The sequence below is a fragment of the Populus euphratica genome, unplaced genomic scaffold (assembly GCF_000495115.2).
Source record: "Populus euphratica unplaced genomic scaffold, PopEup_1.0 scaffold110.1, whole genome shotgun sequence".
Taxonomy (NCBI): Eukaryota; Viridiplantae; Streptophyta; class Magnoliopsida; order Malpighiales; family Salicaceae; genus Populus; species Populus euphratica.
This window is the reverse complement of record NW_011499904.1, coordinates 421,143-437,314: the sequence shown is the minus strand read 5'-3', so window position 1 is coordinate 437,314 and position 16,172 is coordinate 421,143. Positions and strand designations below refer to the sequence as shown.

The 16,172-nt window shown below is 32.8% G+C and overlaps 1 long non-coding RNA gene and 1 pseudogene across 1 annotated transcript; one reads left to right on the top strand and one right to left on the bottom strand.

Moving 5' to 3' along the window:
• The first annotated feature begins 3,164 nt into the window (after positions 1 to 3,164).
• LOC105133210 (uncharacterized) lies at positions 3,165 to 5,615 on the top strand. Its single transcript, XR_843743.1, has 3 exons — positions 3,165 to 4,569; positions 5,402 to 5,479; positions 5,590 to 5,615. It is a non-coding gene; the product is annotated as an uncharacterized LOC105133210 (long non-coding RNA).
• A 13-nt stretch (positions 5,616 to 5,628) lies between these two features.
• Positions 5,629 to 15,933, bottom strand: LOC105133288 (probable LRR receptor-like serine/threonine-protein kinase At3g47570; annotated as a pseudogene).
• Positions 15,934 to 16,172: the final 239 nt, after the last annotated feature.

The following is a 16,172-nucleotide window of genomic DNA, read 5'->3' as shown; positions in this document are numbered from 1 at the left end:
TATTCAAAAAACATGTTACTGATAAAAAAAAATATTTTGTTAAAAAATACATGACTAAGAAAAAGGAATTTTGGCTAAAAAAGTGCACTTTTTTCAGAAATTAAATAATTCTTTTTTAATCATCAAATAAAAAATAATTTCCCTGATAACGAATATGTATATTTAAATATCAAATTAAATATTTATATTTTTATCTTGTTCATGCACCCCGCGAATTGATTGAGTCAACAAGTTGATATTGCCTCGATATCTAAATATATATATTTTTTCTATCATGGAATGTCATCGTATGAGGATGTACAGAAAAAAAATATAGTGTTTGATTTTTTTAGGTATAGTTTGGTTTGTTTAAAATGCTAAAAATAATCTAATTTTTAACTAGAAAAAAATAGCCAAGGAATCAAGGATAATGTGATTTTTTTTTCATCATGTTGCTATTTGGATAAAATGTAATAATAAAAATTTCTACTATACTAGGTTAAATTTACTTCATTAATTTAATTATCTTTTTATATAGACTAATAAAACAAAGATAAGAAGTTATTCTTTTTTGTTATCTCCTCTTATAGATATACTTAGGTCATGTTTATTTCTTGAAAAGTGATTTTCAGAAAATTATTTTTCTAAAAAAGTTGGTAAATGTAAATGAAAAACACTTTTCAATCAAAGAAAACTTTGACTTGGTTTCCAAAAAATTATTTTTCTGAAAGAATTTGAGCAGAAAACACTTTTTAAAAGTTGTGAAAAATAATCTAGGGTCGGTTTTCCTTGTACTTGCCAGCAAGTAACTTGAATTGCATAGCTACCCTTAGTGTGTCACTTTTGTTTTTTAATCCAAGGTTTGATGCGTGATAATTATTTCTGTATAGTTTGCGCGTAGTGGTTACTTATTTTGACCATGCTCTTGTTTTGGTGCTCTATTCTCTACCTTAAAAACGCTCCCTTTCTCTTTAAAATCTTGAAATCTAAGTTCGAGTTTTAGTGCTGTTTTAATTCCATTCAAAATACCAAATGGGAAGGTGATGAGAGAAGAAAAAGGAGAAAGGAAAGATGAAAAGATAAAGGAAGAGAGGTAATCATGATCCTGAAACCAACGCCCATGTATGAATAAAGAGAACCTAGCAAGACCGCAGAAGGAAAGGAAATTGCAAAACCCATGAATAGTGTGCACCTGCAAGCAATCATTCCAGACAGCAGCCAGATAGAAAATGTCAATTTTCAGCTTAATCAAGCATACAGCTCGATCCCTCACTAGTTGACATAAATCTAATATTACCACTATATATATAAGGCTTCCCTTTAGACCCCATGAATACGCTGTTGATGATATATATATATATGATGCTTTCATAGCCATGTTTTATTTTTTTTATAATCTTCATGCAGGTAACCAAATTGACAAGCTCAGCCTTTTCTTTAGGTTGTTTGTAATTGATCATTTGGGCTTTGTAGATATGGATTGTGGAATAGTGGAGAAGAAGATGCGCTGGCTTTTGCAATTTTTTTCACACAGCCAGATGGAATCCTACTGGATGACTTTTTCTCAACTTGATAGTTTAGTACTGTTTGAATTATTTATTCTATGTACTATATATATAAGGCTTCGTATTAAACTTCTCTGAGCATAGTGAAGCCGGTGGTGATTTTTAATATATACCCACAACTAGAAAATCGAAGAATGTCATTGAAAATACTGGTGAATTTTTTCTGTTGATATTTTATAATGATATTTAATGATTAAATTTTTTTTATTGCTAACTAATACCAATAAAAATATATCAGCATTATATTTTAAAAGAAACCAGTCAAAATAAAAGAAATAAAAAAAAACCAAAAAATATAATGACATATATAAAAGTATTTACAGACATTGTTATAGACATTGTTATAGTTAATTTTATTGACAGATTGAAAAAAACTCAAAAAATATAATGATGTGTTACTTATACTGAGATAATTACTAATAAATTGATACATAAAATAATTTCATCAGTAATATTTTAATACATGATCCGGCAATGAACTCTTCTTTCTCTTCTCTTCTTTCCTTTTCTTTTTAAAAAAGCATATACATTAAAATAAACAGCCACTTATATCAACAAGTTGTAGATGATAAACAAAATAATTTTATTGGTAATATTTAATACATGATCTAGTGATCAATTCTTTTCTTCTCCTTTTTTTTTCTAAAGAAAACACGTGAAACAAAACAAATAACCCTCATCTCAACACAACTATAATATAGTGATCAATTATCTTCGCCTCTTTTATTTTTTTTTGTCTAAAAAAAACATGTGAAACAAAACATATAACCCTCTTTTCAACACAACTTATCATTTAATAATCTTTTCAGTCACAATGATACTATGAGTAAAAATATTTATATTTTTTTAATTGAAATTTAATTATGAATTTTTTATTTTAAATAAACAATTTTTTTTTAAAAAAAAGTTGAATATATTTTTAAAATGTTAGGAAACAAATAATTAATATAGATGAAAACAATATAAAAAAATAACAAATACAAAAAAAAAACTAAAATTATATAAAAAATGATCATGAACAAAAACTTTAATTCAAAATACAAGTGAAATTTATGATTTCTCAATTAAATTTCAAAACTGACCTACATAAACCAGTAATCCTAAAAATAAAGTAAATAATAAAAATCTTAAATAAACTAGAAAATAAAATAAAAAAAACTAAAAATAACCGTGCTTAAAACTATAGAATTTATTACAAAGTATTTTTTAGTAAAAAATATATTAAAAAAATATTTTTAATATTAATATATAAAGCAATCTGAAAATATAATATTGTTTTTTAAAAAATAATTTTTATAAAAAACATAATTTAAACTGTTTTTCCAACACTATTTTAAACTTAATAGAAAAGTATAAAAGTGTTTTGACCAGGCTATCAACGTAATCCAGTTATCGCAAACGCTAACCAGCTGCGTGAAAGCTCAAATTTTTTCTTCATAATTTTGATTAAAAGTTTAACAAGTGATGGGAGCATTCATCTTTTTTTTGACAAGTCTCTTACCGAGTGATGCAATGTAAAGCCTCTATTATTGTTTGATAGCATATGATTATGATTGGCTTATAAGTCCCAAATTTAAAAAAAAAAAAAATGTTAGGTAAACACTATAGATTGTTATGATGATTGGCTTATAAGTCCCAAATTAAAAAACAAATGTTAGGTAAACACTATAGATTGTTAACGGTTTCAATGTGGATTTAAGCAGTATTTATTGTGAGAAACTTCGTTTAATTTCATAAAATTCAATGCATTTTGCTTCTCATCTCATGCTGTGTGAATGAACACAAGGAAATTTTAAATCCAACACCTTTTTGTGAACAAAAGTGAGAGGGGAGAGAAGAACATGATAGGCAAGAGAAGAAGGGGAGAAGGGAGGTACATCAGGAAAGGGTAAGTTATAGAGAGGAGGCATATCTGTTGAATCGCTGGTTGGAGAGATGGTGGTGCTGGCGGTGTTCGATCCACATCCTTTTTCTAACCCGCACCAACAAAAGAAAGAGAAGAGATGGAGGCGCTGGGTAGATAAAAGGAAAATAAGAGAAGGGAGCCACGTCTAAGAAGAAAATGGTGCAGAGAGAGGACTTACCCTCGCGTCGTCGTCGATGATGGCCTTGCCTGCGATGCTTCTATGCTGGAGCGGGGGATGTCGAGTATCAAAAAAGGCATTCCTTGTTCTAGGATTGATAATGAAAGTAACATTATTAGGATTGATAATTTTTTTCTTTGTGATCTCACAGTCGATATGCCATTCCTTTCTTTTCGTACCCTTTTCACAAGTAATTTCCTACTAATGTTCTAGGCAAGAGCCTTCGTAGTTTTATTTTTTAAAAAATACACAGGCTTTTTTTCAGGTTGATTACATCATTTGTGTATCCTACGGTTCTTAGATTGCTGATGTTGGTTCTGGCTTCATGCCATTTCTATAAGGTATGCGAACAATGTTGCTCTTCTGGTTTGCCTTTCTTGAGCTCTCAATACATTTGATCACTGCTTTTGCTTCAAAAAGGTATGTATGTGTAGGTAGGGTTCAAGATAAGGCAGGCTTTCATTAGATTCTACAAGCTCTCTCCTCTTTGCTAGGACATGTACCTCCACACAAAATCCCCCTTTGAATTTTTCAGTTCTCTAGCAAGTTGATCTCTTCCTTGTGCTCTTTCTACGTATATACATGCCCCATTTTTCTATCATTTTTCTTTTGGTTCTTCCCTGTAATGCTGTTTGGCTCTTTGTATTTTTGTTTTTATAGCTGTAGATTATACTTCTGCGCTGTTGTGTTGATAGCTTTGTTTGGTGCTTATACATTTGCGTAGATATTGTCATGCCTTCTAGATTGTTCTAATGATTTTGATGATTTGTTATGTGTTGAGTGTGATGCTCTCTTTCAATTTGATGTTGATTGGATTCTTCACATATTAGATCATATACAACTAACTGTTTTTATGTCTTTCAATAACCTGGTAATTTGTTTTGTTTTCCAGGTTCTGTTATTCCACAGGATTTCCCAAACCTTTTGTCCAGTGATTTATGGTACTGGTTCCTTCATTTTTTTAGGAAAACAAAATCATATTCTATTTTGTTTGTCTTTGGCTTATATAATTTGTGCTCAACCAATGTGTTTGGGTTGTTTAGGTTTCCAATAATGGCTATTTATGATCTCTTGTTCCATTAAGAAGAACGTTTCAATTGTTCCTTTTCGCCTTTCCTCTTTTACTGCAGCTCCAAACAGGGCCTGTATTTGTGATGAAAATATTGCACTTGCATTCATCAGCCCTTTTGACATGATAAATCTCGTGCTTCCTTTCTCTTTTCCTCGCATAAGCACCACTCAAATCCATGTTGTTGCCCAAAGCAAAATAACTCGCATGGCAGAGCACGAGCAATTTAACTAGTTATAACTAGCACTATCTTGTGATTCTAGTCTTTTGAGATTTTCATACAGGTTCGATAGCTGATTTTTAATTGGTTTGATTGGGTCTAAGCTTTTAATATTTCGTTCAAATGAAATGCTGAGATAAAGGTTAGTTTTTCCTTGATAATTTACAAGGTGGTGTAAGTAGCTAGTAGCATCAATTGAAAATTCATGAATGAGCTTCAGAAATGGACTGTGCAAGATCGTCACAGATACACATGTTCATAATCAAAGTATACCTATCATCATTCATTTTCCAATTCAAGAACATCTCACTAAGTGACTATACGAGAAATAAGTTAAAGATAATTTATCCCTGTATCCTTTTTTTTTTCTTTTTGGTATTTCCCCCTCCCTACATGCCTCCACTACATTAGTCCTAGTACTTGAATATTTGTCATATTTTGTTTCTTCAATTAATGAAACATTGATTCATTCGTTTATATACAGATAAAGTAGGGCAATATTGTGTTGTCTTCATTCCCATCACAAGATACCGAAGTGAAAGTCGCCATGCTGCAAGAACTGGTGAGTAAAGTGAGATTGCTTATTGCACACTTCCATCCATTTAACTACACGAATAAAAGTACATGAACAAACAGGCACTTTGCCATCTAAATTTGATTTCACGCTGGCAGTCCACGCCTTCCGTGGAGGAAATTGGCCTTCGTTCTATTCAATTCAGCTACAGCATTGCTAATGTCCATCCTCTCTCTAGGAAACCTTTCAGAACAAGAGACTCCCACCTCACTAATTGAAGTCAAACACTGCAGGATTTGATCAGAACTTGCTCCCTGGTCAACTTCTCTCAAAAGTGTCGGATCCGCAACTTGAAGCACGCGGTCATGCAATGCCATTTTAACATAATTGTGAAGTCCTATTCCATCTTTGAACATGCTATCTGTAGGTCTTTTTCCTGTAATCGTCTCCAACAATAGGGTGCCATAGCTGTATACATCCCCCATAAGTTGACACCTTGCTCCCCATACCGTACTCTGCAATGAGTTTGTTTGCATGGTTAATTAATCAGGTTGTAAATAATGGAATGTGTGTCCTTCCAGAGTTTTATGGTACCTGGGGCTGCATAGCCGATTGTGACTTCTAATCCAACGGAGCTTGTCTGACTCAAGGATGACTGACTCGATGCTTCAGAAAGGAACTTCAATAATCCAAAGTCCCCGACATGAGCAGTCATATCCCCGTCAAGAAGGAACTTGCTGAGCTTAAGATCACAATGGACAATCTGCATTTCACAGTCGTTGTGCAAATAGTCGAGTGCACTAGCAACATCAACTGCAATGTTTAATCTCTGAATGAGATTCAAAGTTCTTGGCTCTGGCACTTCATGATCTGATGTATGGATTGGATGCAACCATTCTTCTAGACTTCCATTTATCATCAACTCATAAACAATCGCTTTGAATCATTACCTTGAAAATCGACTCCAGCAAATGCGCTTAAAACTTTGACAAGATTTCGGTGCCTCATGCTTAACAAGGTTGCACATTCTGTCATAAAGCTCTTGGCAGCTCCTTCACGTAGCAAGTTGAACACTTTCACAGCAACAACAACTCCATCCAAAGCGAGAACTCCTTTATACACAGACCCAAAACTACCGGAACCAATTAAATTGCCAAAAGAAAATCCATTAGTTGCTTGAAAAAGGTCCTCATAGGCTACCCTTGGGAATGGCACCTCACATGACAAATTTGAAGTGAGCTCTTCTTTTGTTTTTTTCAAGCGACAAAAAAAAAATGAGGTCATCAAGATTAATCCGATAAAGCCAATAGAAATTGTGACTCCCAATATTAGCTTGGTAGAAAATTTTGGCTTTGACTTGAAGTGCATGTGGACAGATTCAACTGAAGTATTCCTCCACAAAGATTCTTGTTCCCTGAAACTGAAACAGCACTTGCATTCTGAAAGACACCATGCACAGGCACCTCTCCTTCAAGATCATTAAATGACAGATCCAAATTCTTCAACAACATCAAGTTTCCCAAAAACTCGGGAATTTGGCCAGTCAAGTTGTTGTAAGAGAGATTAAGATCTTGAAGTGCTCTCAATGAACTCAAAGACTCAGAAATGAGGGCTTGGAAGAAGTTTCCATCCAAATACAACTGTTCCAAACTCATACAACTGCCAAGACTTTCTGGAATTTCCCCTGATAGCCTGTTTTTGGAGATGTCCAAGTATCCAAGATTCGCTAACTTACCCACTTCAGAGGGCAAGGAAACCGTCAAGTGATTTTCAGAGAGGACGAGATAGGTTGACAGGGATGAAATGCTAATGACCTCTTTCGGTATGGGACCGCTCAGATTATTATGGGAGATAGCCAAGAGCACCAAGTTCCGGCAGTTTCCAAGACTTGGCGGGATGCTTCCTTGTAAACTATTTTGATCGAAATCAATTTGCATGAAAGAGTTAATGTTGCCTAAAGATGCAGGTTTGCTCCCTGATAATTTGTTTTCATTAAGAAACAAATCAACTAAATTTTGCAATTTACCAATAGAATTTGGTACACTGCCAGTCAATTGATTTACCTCAAAACCCAGAGCTTCCAAGCTTATGAGATATCCAATGCCGTCAGGAATGCTTCCTCGTATTAGATTGCCTCCAAAAGTCATCTCCTTGAGCTTTGTTGAGAAGTTGCTAATTATATCAGGCAGCACCCCTCCAAAATTATTGTCGTTTACGGCTAGAGATTCCAACTTGCTGCTGTTTGAGAGGGTATAGAGAATGGACAAATCATCATCCTCATCGTTTCCAAGATCATTTTCTTGTACTGTAAGCACCCTTAGATCAGGCATGTTTGCTAGTGTAAGAACTTCTCCGGTGAACTTGTTGGATGTAAGATAAATATGAGTAATTTTTTAAGCTTTTGAGAGCGTTTGTGGAATCAATCCACTGAGTTGATTACCGTGAACGGCAAGAAATTCAAGATTTGGAAGAGTTAGGCCTATGTTTGGAAGAAGTGTACCATGAAATTGGTTATAAGGCAGAGAGAAACGAATGAGAGAAGATTAATTATACAGGGAGGGAGGGATTGTACCACTCAGATGATTTGAGCCGAGGGCAAAGAAGTTCAATCTTCTCAATTTCCCAATAACACTGGGAACACCCCCTTGCAAATTATTCTTTGTTCCAACAATTTTAACAATAGATGAAAAGTGGTATCTTGCCATCTAAATTGTTATTTCTAAAAACAAATACCTGCAACTTTGATAACAATCCAAGTCCTGGAGGAAGGTTGCCAGAAAGATTGTTTCCCTCGAAATTACGGCTCATGAGATTCGAACAACGAGAAATATTAACAGGGACTTCGCCACTGAAAGAGTTGTTCCCAAGGACCAACTTCTCTAGCCGAACCAAACGACCTACTTGGGGATAGAATTGCTGAAAATGTTGTTTTCCAGGCTTAGTAGCCTAAGAAAACTCAAGTATGCATGGACTCATGCTTGGCAGTTCAATTTTCAATGGGAGTCTATCTTAGAGATTTAAATGTGACGAAATGGTTTGGAGTGATCCTTCATTGATACAGCTGTATATAAAGGAATGAATGGGATTCTTAATTAGGATGGATTCTGACAAATTTTATTCTGTTCAACGAACATCATTAAGCTCGACTCCGCACACACATTAACTCCACTACGTTTGAATTGCCCCAAGAGAATGTTCATGAGAATATTCAAAGTAAATTAACGTGTAACATGGCATCGAATCGGGTTTTCAATATTCCAAGTTGATAAGATGGTTCCTTCCATTATTTTTCTCACAAAGACAACCTTTTTTTTTTTTCTCCCTCATCGTGCAAAGTAAAACCTCTTATTTAAGTCTATTACGTGACAATATTAATTTCCTCGTTATGTTTTTCACTTTATTGATATTAAAATAATTTTTTCAAATAAAGCGGTCAATCCACTAAAATTGTGATAATCTTGAGACCAATACTAGGTTATTACCGTCATGCAGAAGTCAATAAAGTAGATGGTTTAGATCTGCTGTTAGTTAAAAGAATCGAAAATATTGTAATGGTAGAGAAGAAGTGAAGGAGAATTCGTTTTAATGGAGGTAATTATGAGTTTCTGCATAAGAAAGTAATGGGCATGGGATACTCCAAATGAGAAGAAACTTCCTATAACCTATTATTTCTTTGTTAATTTTGATTTCATCATGTTCCTGCACAATTGCGAATGGACAAGATTGTTCCCAAATCGCGTGTTCAAATATACCCATCTTCATTTCCAAGTCAAGGTCAGCTAAACTGTTACATACTGCATTAGTTACTTTGTTAAGCTAGGTGTTAGTGAATATATCATGAAGTAAAAAGATTAATAATATTTAGCATTGATATTAATTAAAAAAATTATTTTTAATATTTATTTATATTTAATTAACAAATCTAATTTTTGATAATTGAAATATTTAAAGTAAAGATAAAGTTACGAGACAAAAATATTTTTTTAAAAAATTATAAAGTTGTTAAAATTATAAAATTCTTATTATATCAGATAATTGTTTCTAAATGTTCTGGTTAATATTCTATTAAAAATAAATAATAATTAGAGTGTTGAGATTGATAAATATTATGTTTCATCCTTTACTAAAGGAAGTAGTTGTTCTCACAACTTGAGGTATTAAGAATACCTTAAACAAATACGTAGACGTTTGTTATAAGACATATATACTAAATGGACTCGTATGAGAATTTTAAATAGAAAGATCACCTATGTCTATGAAAAAACTCATATGATAGTTGTAAAACTAATCATTAAACTTGAAATCACAAAATTATTTTATATAAGAAGTGTTATGCTTTGATACGACAACCTGTTGTCGTAATCAAGGGTAATAAATAATAAATATTGGGTTTAACATAAATTATATAAAGATATTTAAATAATTAAAAGATGATTCACCACCCTAAATGAATTTAGTAAAATATTTTGTCTATTCTCAAATAGTATTGATTATAAAATTCTTAGCCAATGTGAAATGAGATTTAAAAGAGTTTTAAATCTTATTCATAGAACCAATTACTATAATATTGAGAATAAAAACAATATAACAAAGTAGACAAACTCCCTGTTATAATGTCTAAATTGAAACGTTCTTTATGAATGGATAAGAATTACACTAAGAAATTTGTCACTAAAAGGTTATGTCGAACTACTTATGACTTTTTTAATATTTGGAGGATTATGACATGATGCTACACATTATACTTAATCTTCAAATATAAATCATTTACTTGCTAAATTGATAATAAACTTTATTATTTAATTCTATTTTATTGAGGATTATGATTTATATTTAGGTCAACTTATTAGTGAACCTAATAAATTACACACATAAGAACTATTTATTAGAAATTAAAATGAGATGATTAATCAAGTGTGACTTAATTGTCAATAAATTTTAGAAATTAAGGACTAGAATGCATCTAATATAAAGATTAAAATTCTAGACTTAGAAAAAATCAAGTAAGGACTTGATTGAATAAATTTCTAAAATTATTCTAAATTAATATATATATATATATATATATGATATTGTTTAAAGGAAAAATTAATAATTTTTTATTTATAAGGTTTTTAGGTTTCTTTATAAATAAAATATTATGCCTTCTATTTTTTAAGATGGGAAGAATACAATACAAAAATATAGAAACACAAAATAAAAGAGTTAACATTCACAGGCATAACAATTTATCTCTTCTAAAAGAGCTTAGGATTTATCTCTCCTAAAAGAGCCTAGGATGTTTCTTATAAGTGGTTTATGTTGATTATAGTTTGGCTGAGAACTTATAATTTGCAATAACTCAGTTCTACGATAATTATTTAAAGCAAAAATGAACATCTTATCTTTTGGGGAGAAGTATTAATGACGTCCCTGATATTGCAGATGTGCCCGGCCACAACTTCCCTCATCCCTCTATCAGTAATCCCAGGGCCTTTTGGCCAAAACCTTCTCCTTTCCAAGTCTACACAGAAACCACATTTGAAAAGGAAAAACTGGGTCTTGTCTGGGTTTGCCCGGGTCGCCCATAGGTTGACCTGCTGGGTTGTTCAGGTTTTACAAGATTATTGTATTAGCCGGTCTTTTAATAAATTCAAACTGATCTAGCTACTGGAGCGACCGGGTTCCAAGTCGATCCGGTCCAAGTTTGATAACTAGGTTTTGAAGAGAAGCGAAAAAAGGCTTTATTCTTTTATAAAAATTCTTGTACAATTAAGAATTGATTTTTCATCATGTACAAGCTAGAATTAATTTTATTTTTATTTTTCATATAATTTTTAAAAAATTCTTGAGTCATACCTTTTTAATTAAAACTTGTTTTTTAAATCATTATATATTTTAATTTAAAAACAATGTATCTGATATAAAAAAAATATTTTTATTAAAATAATAAAAATAAATATATAAATAAAGAATATTACACCTTTTAGTTTTTAACAGTGGATAAGCAAGCATGCCTAGGTTTTTATTTTATTTTAAGCTAGGTGCGCATGCTCTTTTTTTAGCTAGACATGCCTAATGTTTTTTACTATTCAATTATTTTATAAATAATTATATATACTTTTAATATGTATATTTTTTTCAAAAAAAATTTGCTCATTAATATTCATAAGAATAAAATATTTATTATTATTATTATTATATGATTTTATCAAATTAATTTTTATTTTTTTATTTTTTAGACAACAATTTAAAAATTCTTAAGTCATGATTTTTTAATTAGTTAAGAATAATTGGGAGGCTTAACCTATTGGTTAGCTGACACGACGAAAAGGTTGATGTCTTCTCCCAAGTGCAGGAGTGTCGAAGTAATAAATAACCCGGCAAGACCGGGGTCGAACCACAGGGAGGTTAATTGTACAAATTATAGACAACAATTATAAACAACAATAATAGCAATAATAACAACAACTATAATAATAATAATAATAATACTAGTAGTAGTAGTAATAATAATAATAATAGTAGTAGTAGTAATAATAATAATAATAAAGAAAGAGAAGAAGAAGAAGATGATGAGAACTTGGAGATGAAAAATTAATGTAAGGATTAAACAATAATAATAACAAATGTCAAGGTTAGAGGTTTCACTAATGATATATCAAACAAGTATAATATAAACTCTTATTATTGAATTGGAAACCACACACAAAGGAGGTTCCAATCAGATTATATATTGTTAACATGATTACATTAGTTATCTTATTCAATTAATGCTAATACTTGTAAATCTCGTCAAGCATTCATGATTATAACTTATGTTAACAACAAATCAAGTTCCTTTCATAGCTCAGGTGTCGGTTATACCATACATTATGGGCTATGAAAGTGCCAAGCATTTGTTGTACCAAGTGTTATACAACATAAATCAAGATTAGTCATTTAACAAGCAAAGTATTAAAGAGTGAACAAGATAACAAATATAAAACATGTTAGTATCAAACATTAAAGTCCATATTAAGTTTACATTATACTTATTCTTACACCATTAGTGTAACCTTTTCACCTTGACATAATTAACTTAGCTAGACATAATGAAAGAAAGCAAAATAGATAAACAAAATAAGAACATAAAAGTTAACTAAGTAAAGGAAAGGAAATGAAAGGCATAAATTTGATATTAATGAAAGCAAAGCATAAACATTACAAAAAATAAAAAGTGAGAAAGGAAGAGCATGATCTTGATCTGGAAACCAAGATGCCTAAATGCATGGCAAATGCCTCCTTTTATAGGCCAAAATTGAGAACTATTGATTTAATGACTAATTGATAAGTGGGTGGCCAACTTTTGACTTGGTGACAATCCTTATCTTCTCTTGTCTGCCCAAAACATCATTGATAACGTCAAAATTAGAGCCAGTTGTAAACATGAAAGTTGTAGGAAATTGTCTCAGCTTTCTTGTGTAAAAAATGCAGCTCATTTGGACTTCTAGAACTCCAGATATGGCCAAAATACCGAACAGTGCTCGGGCTGGAAGACAGATTCGGGCTTCTTTGTTGTTGCTACAATTTGGACTTGATAATGGCCTTTTTAGATCTTGGGCTCCATATCAAAGTTGTAGGCCTATGTCTTACCTTTCCATCCATATAAATTGGACCTAAATCTGAGATCTGTAGCTCCAGATATGACCCAATTACCGAACAATGTTCCGGTTTGGATTGCACCGACATCTCTTTTCTAAGTTTGACCATCTCTTTGCCCTTGCAATTTAAGTTCTTAAAGTCATCAATCAATCCTTTCATTTATGTGATAGGCCTGCATTAAAAATAGACATTTACCACAAATTATAGGTATCTTATATTATTAGATACATTATTATAAAACATATTTTAGTTAAGGAGTTATTGATACTTCAAGTGCAAAATGATGATATAAAACCTTGATAAAAATGCACTTTTAAGTACTAATCATTAGCCAACCCTTTCTATATATATATATATATAGCAATATACAACAGTAATGGTAGAGGTTACCACACAAGAGTATGACTATAATATTTTCTATATAGGTATATTTTATAATATGTCTCCTCAAGTTGAGAGTAGATGATCGACATAAAGCTTGAATTGAAAAGTAGTAAACGGAGTAGTAGGAAACGGTTTAGTAAGAATATCGATAAGTTGATTATAAGGAGATAAAGCGAATCTGAATTTCTTTCTTTGCAACTCTATCTCATATAAAATGATAGTCAACCTCAATGTGTTTAGTACGAGCATGAAAGATAGGATTTGCAGATAAATAAGTAGTGCCGAGATTATCACACCAAATAGAAGGAGCAAAAGTAGAACGAATCTGCAAATCACTCAATAGATACTAAAGCTAGATAACCTCAACAGTGCCATCTGCCAAGGCTTTATACTCAGCATCGGTGGAGAAGCAAACAATGATGCGTTGCTTGCTCGATTTCCATGAAATCGGTGTCTGACTAAAGAAGACAAGATAACCACCTGTAGATTTTTTATCATCAGTACTACCTGCCCAATTTGCATTTATAAAGCCATGTAGATCAAATGAGGAAATGTGAGTGATATATAAGCCATAGGTAGCTGCACCCCGTAGATAACGCATAATGTATTTAACGGCACCCCAATGAGAATATGTAGGAGCATGCATAAACTGACAAACTTTGTTAACTGCAAAATAGATATCTAGTCATGTAAAGGTGAAATATTGAAGAGTATCCACAATCTGACGAAACTACAAAGTAGATATCCGGTCATGTAAAGGTGAGATATTGAAGAGTACCCACAATCTGACAAAACTATGTAGGATTAGAAAATAAAGGATCCAACATTATAGTGACTTTGAAAGTAGAGATAAACATATCAACCGATTTGCAGGAAGTCATACCATCCTGAGTGAGCATGTCAAGAATATACTTATGTTGTCATAACATCAGGCTCATAGCAGTGGATTGAACCTCAATGCCTAAAAAATAGTGAATGACACCTAAGTTATGAAGCTTGAGCTGTGAGCTGAGTAACTATATTAGGCGGTGAAGTATAGTAGAGTTGTTACCTATAAGTAGAATGTCATCAACAGAAACCAGAAGATCGAAGATATTGGCACCAACAGAAAAGATAAATAAAGATGTGTCAACCTTATAAGCATGAAACCCAACAAAAAGCAGAAAGTCACTCAGACAAGTGTACCATACTCGTGGAGCCAGTTTTAAACTATATAATGATTTATGCAACTAACACACATAAGAAGGAAGAGCAAAAGTTTTATGACCCATAGGTTGTAAAGACAAACGCGAAGACTTGTCAAACGGACAGGCTTGACATTGAACAAGAAAGCATCTAAAAGTACACATTATTTTATTTTTGGAAACTAACAAATTGACAATACTTGAAGTAGGGTGACCCAATCGATGATGCCATATATCAGGAGTCGCAAAGACGCAAGGAGACCTATACGCTTGAGGAATAGCGGTGGTAGAAGACTCAGAAAGAATGTAACGACCATCATTGCTCTGACCAGAAAGAAGTACTGCTTTGGTGGTGAGATTTTTTACATAAAACATAAAGGCATGAAATTAAAAAAAAAACATTATTATCACAATAACTTTTTTAAACAGATAACAATGGTTTGGTAATATAAGGAATATAACGAATGTTAGATAATGTAAAGGTGCGTTTAGGGGAATGTAACATAGCATGCCCAACATGGGATATATGAAGACCCTTACCGTCACTAACATTCAAGTGATCATTACTAAGATAAGGAGTAGAATCGGTCAGAGTTGCAAGATCATGAGTAACGTGCTGGTTCGCACTAGTATTCGGGAACCAATTTCCTGCAAAAACAAAACCAATAATAAGATGAGCAGGGGCTAGTGTTGTTGCTGCAAAACTAAGCACATTGAGGCGCGGTGTGGCCGACGAAGAAGCATAGTTGATACTTGACAGTCTGCTCAAAAGGCCGGTGAGAAGGCCACTCTCCAGAACCAGCAGACCGTCTGGTTTGCTACCAGTTGATTTACTTATAGTCTGCAGGGGTAGGAGAATGAACACCACGAAAATCAGACCTATGCTAGTTGTTATCTATTGTATTGACTGTTGTTGGGATACTAGGAGCTGCATGACTGGCCTTTGTTACGGATGAAATTAGACCAGTACTGATGTTGGGCAAGGTGAGTAGAGGGCAGTAGAGAAGGTGTGGGTAGTGGAGGTGGATTTGCAGTCATAGCTGGAAGAGAAGACTTGTGCAGAAACTCATGACTAAGAAGATGGTTGTGAAGATTAACGTATAACAGCAGTTCTGCCTTGGTTATGAGACTAGTGACCAAGTATTTAAACTCACCGCGAAGACCACAAAATATGTAGAGCTTGAAGTCTTCAAGAGAAAGAGGCCGACTAGCAGCAACCAATTCATTAAATAATGACTTGGCGTGCTGCATGTATGTAGTAACTGAAACATCTCCTTGTTGAAGATCTTGAAAGGATCCATGAAGTTGCATAATACGGGAATTCAACGGAGAGGCAAGTGTTTTCTCAAGAGTGCGTCAAACACAAGAAGAAGTCTAACAATCTACCATAAGATGTAGGACGTCCATAGAGAGAGAGGAGAGTAATGTGCTTAAAATAAACTAATCTTGTTGCTTCCAACAAAGTAAAGCAGGGTTGATTGCCAAAGAAGAACCATCAGAATTGTCAGAAAACTTAGATGGAGGACACGACACTCAGCCATCGACAAAGT